Source organism: Hylobates moloch, unplaced genomic scaffold (assembly GCF_009828535.3).
Source record: "Hylobates moloch isolate HMO894 unplaced genomic scaffold, HMol_V3 SCAFFOLD_16, whole genome shotgun sequence".
In the NCBI taxonomy this organism is placed as follows: Eukaryota; Metazoa; Chordata; class Mammalia; order Primates; family Hylobatidae; genus Hylobates; species Hylobates moloch.
This window is the reverse complement of record NW_026652291.1, coordinates 54301043-54307042: the sequence shown is the minus strand read 5'-3', so window position 1 is coordinate 54307042 and position 6000 is coordinate 54301043.

Below are 6000 nucleotides of genomic sequence, written 5' to 3'. Positions count from 1 at the left end.
GCCAATTTTTGTATTTTTAATAGAGACGGGGTTTTGCCATGTTGGCCAGGCTATTCTTGAACTCATAGCCTCAAGTGATACACCCACCTTGGCCTCCCAAAGTGCTGGAATTACAGGTGTGAGCCACTGTGCCTGGCCTTGAGCTTCTAATTTTAAGCACTATATTTTTCATTCCTATAAATTCTGCTTTTTAAAAAATCTGTCCTTTTTCATACTTTTATTATTATTTTGAACAAAGTTTTAATAATTTTAAATATACATATTTTTTAGTCTGTTTCAGTTCTCTTCTCTCCCAGTACTTGGAATGATAATTCTCTCATGTATTAATTACATCTGCTGGCATTCCATTCCCTCTTGGTCCTTTATTCTTGTGTGTGTGTGTGTGTGTGTGTGTGTGTCTGTGTGTGTGTGTATTGTAATACTTTATTTTTAAATAGAGTTCATTATCAGCAGGGTTTTTTTTTCCTTGTGGGATTTCTGTGTTCTCAGTTGGTTTAAGTGTCCCTCCAAGAAATAGCTTACACATGGTTTCCGGAAAGCTCAGTATTTCTTGCTATTGGTTACAACAAAGAGGATAGAGCTAGCAGCCACTGAGAGACAAATCCCAAGTGAGCAAGGACAAAATGAATGGAGCAAGGACTTAGAGAAAGTGAGAAGCTAAAGGATGAGGAGCCCAGGTATAGTATAGCTTTATAAAAAGGAAGAGGAATATGTCTTTCTTTTCAATAGGAGGGAAGGTAAAACTGTGATGAAAAACACAGAAAATTTTGAGTAAAAAACTTGAGAGAAGACCCAAGAAATGATTTATTCTTCTTAGAATGACAAGAGATGGGTTGTCTTTGCAGGTAAGGCAGTCAGATAGTTATTTGTCTAAGGAGATTAATGCTGTTAGAAGTGCTGAAGGGCAACAAGAAAAGTTAACAGAAAGGATTGTCAAGAAGGAGGGAGGGCCCAGCCAGGATTTAGAGAAAATAGACTTGTGGGATACAACCTGTGTGCTTTGGTGATTTTTCCCACACTACTTGGCAGCTATGGATAGAGGGAAGATAAGTATGGGTTTGCCAGATTCGATGATTGACAATCCAGCCATAGGAGGCAGTTTGGGAGTAAGCAATTCTAAGATTCCTGCGAAAGCCCTATTTAAATCATTGCTAATGGATTCCAGGCTGGGTAAAGGACAAAAGAAGCCAGAAAAACTCTGATGAATGAGGAGACAAGAGAAGAATCTAGAAAATGGAGACTCAGTGAAGGTGAGGACAGATCAGCAGGGATGAGAGGGCTGTGGGCTAAGAAGTGAAGGAAGTGAGGTCAGGAAAGGGGATTTTCCAGCTTGAGGTCTTGGCCGTGGAATAGTTCTCAGGGCCAAGCATACCAGTAATTATTTGTGGCTTGATTTTTTCCTAGATCCTTGCTATCTGGAGGAAAAGCTAGTGGCTCTGAGCTGCAGCATGGGGTCTCTCAGCTCCAACTTTCTTTTTTTTAAAATTATTATTATACTTTAGGTTTTAGGGTACATGTGCACAATGTGCAGGTTTGTTACATATGTATCCATGTGCCATGTTGATTTCCTGCACCCATTAACTCGTCATTTAGCATTAGGTATATCTCCTAATGCTGTCCCTCCCCTCTCCCTCCCCCCCTCCCGCAACAGTCCCCGGAGTGTGATGTTCCCCTTCCTGTGTCCACGAGTTCTCATTGTTCAATTCCCACCTGTGAGTGAGAACATGTGGTGTTTGGTTTTTTTGTCCTTGCGATAGTTTACTGAGAATGATGTTTTCCAGTTTCATCCATGTCCCTACAAAGGACATGAACTCATCATTTTTTATGGCTGCATAGTAATCCATGGTGTATATGTGCCACATTTTCTTAATCCAGTCTGTCGTTGTTGGACATTTGGGTTGGTTCCAACTCTTTGCTATTGTGAATAGTGCTGCAACAAACATACGTGTGCATGTGTCTTTATAGCAGCATGATTTATAGTCCTTTGGGTATATACCCAGTAATGGAATGGCTGGGTCAAATGGTATTTCTAGTTCTAGATCCCTGAGGAATCGCCACACTGACTTCCACAATGGTTGAACTAGTTTACAGTCCCACCAACAGTGTAAAAGTGTTCCTATTTCTCCACATCCTCTCCAGCACTTGTTGTTTCCTGATTTTTTAATGATGGCCATTCTAACTGGTGTGAGATGGTATCTCACTGTGGTTTTGATTTGCATTTCTCTGATGGCCAGTGATGATGAGCATTTCTTCATGTGTTTTTTGGCTGCATAAATATCTTCTTTTGAAAAGTGTCTGTTCATGTCCTTTGCCCACTTTTTGATGGGGTTGTTTTTTTTTTCTTGTAAATTTGTTTGAGTTCATTGTAGATTCTGGATATTAGCCCTTTGTCAGATGAGCAGGTTGCAAAAATTTTCTCCCATTCTGTAGGTTGCCTGTTCACTCTGATGGTAGTCAAAAGCTAGCAGAAAGCTAGAAATAACTAAAATCAGATCAGAACTGAAGGAAATAGAGACACAAAAAACCCTTCAAAAAATTAATGAATCCAGGAGCTGGTTTTTTGAAAAGATCAACAAAATTGATAGACCGCTAGCAAGACTAATAAAGAAGAAAAGAGAGAAGAATCAAATAGATGCAATAAAAAATGAAAAAGGGGATATCACCACCGATCCCACAGAAATACAATCTACCATCAGAGAATACTACAAATACCTCTATGCAAATAAACTAGAAAATCTAGAAGAAATGGATAAATTCCTCGACAAATACACCCTCCCAAGACTAAACCAGGAAGAAGTTGAATCTCTGAATAGACCAATAACAGGTTCTGAAATTGTGGCAATAATCAATAGCTTACCAACCAAAAAGAGTCCAGGACCTGATGGATTCATAGCCGAATTCTACCAGAGGTACAAGGAGGAACTGGTACCATTCCTTCTGAAACTATTCCAATTGATAGAAAAAGAGGGAATCCTCCCTAACACATTTTATGAAGCCAGCATCATCCTGATACCAAAGCCTGGCAGAGACATAACCAAAAAAGAGAATTTCAGACCAATATCCCTGATGAACATTGATGCAAAAATCCTCAATAAAATACTGGCAAACCGAATCCAGCAGCACATCAAAAAGCTTATCCACCAGAATCAAGTGGGCTTCATCCCTGGGATGCAAGGCTGGTTCAACATACGCAAATCAATAAATGTAATCCAGCATATAAACAGAACCAAAGACAAAAACCACATGATTATCTCAATAGATGCAGAAAAGGCCTTTGACAAAATTCAACAACGCTTCATGCTAAAAGCTCTCAATAAATTAGGTATTGATGGGACGTATCTCAAAATAATAAGAGCTATCTATGACAAACCCACAGCCAATATCATACTGAATGGGCAAAAACTGGAAGCATTCCCTCTGAAAACTGGCACAAGACAGGGATGCCCTCTCTCACCGCTCCTATTCAACATAGTGCTGGAAGTTCTGGCCAGAGCAATCAGGCAGGAGAAGGAAATAAAGGGTATTCAGCTCCAACTTTCTATTGTAAAAAGTGAGAATGTCAGCCTTGCAGAACTATTATCCTACTTAAAAAAAAGATACATATTAGGTGCTCAGCAATTTACAACATCTCTGGGGATTGTGTCTAAAATTATCATATTCTAAAGCCATGAGGGGGTCTATCAAGGCAAATATTTTAACATCACTTGAGGACTTTGAGCCCTGTTGCTTCAAATGCTTGCCCGTGATTCCTGGAACCTTTGCTTTCTGGTTGAAGTCTTGGTTTAGCATGTGCAGCAAATAAAATAGAACACAGCCACTCCCTGAGAGCATCCCCACCTCCCCTCTCCTCTCCTGTGACTTACGTTTTCCTCAGTGAGCTGGCTGCCACCTCTGCAGCTGCCCTTTGGAGCATTTCTCCAGAGTAGTGACTGTCATTAGCTGTGCTGCGGCTCGGCTGTTCTCCCTGCCAACTGTGGTTGTGTCTGCCCTCCCTTTCCATAGGACGTGCTGGCAGGCTTGGTGGTTTACCAAATCGCAGTGGCCTTTGTGGTTCTCTGTCAGCATTTCTTTCCTTTTGCTTTCTTTGTCTATGTTGTTTCTAGAAGGAGCAGGACTTGGTTGCTGAGTCATCACTGGCTGTGATGTGGGAAGTCAGAACAGTTCTTTACCTTTTGTTTATTTGTGATCTCTTCCCTCTAGAATGCTGAGAGTGTTTTGAAGGAGAAGATTCATAGGAAGAAACAAATTTAACTAGGATAATAGTTTGGGATGGGACACACTTCCAGTCCAATCTTGCTGTCCACTTGGTGGTAAGGGAGGGGTCAATTCACTGTGGTGTTTCATTGGGACTTACTTTGGCATCCTCACACTGAGTTAAGTGTAGAGAATGCAGTGATGGGATTGCATTAGCCTTTGAAAACCTGCTTACTTGTGACTGGCCTACTTAGAAAAATGGAGTGGAAAAAAAAAAAGGAATGTTTTGATGCAGAAAGAAAAATAAGGTAGTAGAAGGTAGAAATAGAGAACTGCAGTGAAGGACCAAGCAGATGGGCTGTATCAGCTCTAAAATGTCCCTGGACTGTGTTCTTCCTGGCCATGTCCTGGATTTTCCATTCTTGCTGACATTTCCAAGTCATAAATCAAGGAGGAATCCTCGAAGAGCCATACGATTTCGTTGAAATATGAGCAGCCAGGACATCCTCTGGGTGGAGTAGGACTTGCAGGTGCTGGAGGTGGGCAGGCAGGACATGAGTTGAACAGCAGGCAGGGATATTGGGCAGGGTGGCCATTGCCCATGGAGTCAAAAATTTCACCTTTTTATAAGAAACTTTGGGATTTTGGCCTATGACGGGCAGCCCAGTGAGTCATTTCTCCTGGGCTGGGATGGGAAATTACTAGTTTTAGGTCTTATGATTCTGAAAGTCTGCAGATGTGCAACCATAAGTCTTTTTTATTCTCCTTTACTCTTCCTTTTAAAACTTTACAGTTAACAAAACCCTCCCTATTCTGCCCCAGGTGGATCAAATCCTTTTTCTCTCATCTGACTCCATTATAGTCTTGAGAACTAGCTAGGCACTTTTCAGATTAAGAAGCTATGTCTTGCCCAAATTCCTGTCCTCGTGACAAGTTTTCCCCGAATCTAGGACGAATTCCTGATCAACTGCTTTACATATTCAGATCAGTGATGGTGGCTTCAGTTCTGTGCATATTCTAACACTTGACATGGACATCTATCTTAAGGGCTTTCTGGAGTCCTTTAAGGATTATTCTTTTTTTTTTTTTTTTGAGATGAAGTCTTTCTCTGTGGCCCAGGCTGGAGTGCAACGGCATGATCTCGGCTCACTGCAACCTCCGCCTCCCAGGTTCAAGCGATTCTCCTGTCTCAGCCTCCTGAGTAGCTGGGATTACAGGTGCCCACCACCACACACGACTAATTGTTGTATTTTTAGTAGAGATGGGGTTTCACCATGTTGGTCAGGCTGGTCTCGAACTCCTGACCTCGTGATCCACCCGCCTCGGCCTCCCAAAGTGCTGGGATTACAGGTGTGAGCCATCGCACCTGGCCCTTTAAGGACTATTCTTAATTGCTTGATGCCATAGGCTGTGGGTTGTGACTGTGAGATAGGTACTGTGCTAATCTCTAGACATACATGATTTCGTTTACATTTTACACCCCTGTGAAGTAGATATTATTATTCTTATTTTATGGCATAATAAAATGAGGTTCAGAAGAGTTACATAAAGTGACAAGAAGTTGGTAGTAGCTGAGCTAGGATTTGAACCCAGATCTATCCTACCTCAAAGCCTAAGTGCCTAACCAGTCTGCTGGAGACTCAGTCTGGAGTCCATGCCCCTGTCACCCCTAGATTCTGTGTGACCTTTTGTACATGTGTTTTTCTGGGAAGATGGATCCTGGTCTATATCACATTTTCAAAGGGCTACAATCCCACAAATCTAAGAACACTGTACTCAACTATTAGAGTTGGTGGATCAGTTAGG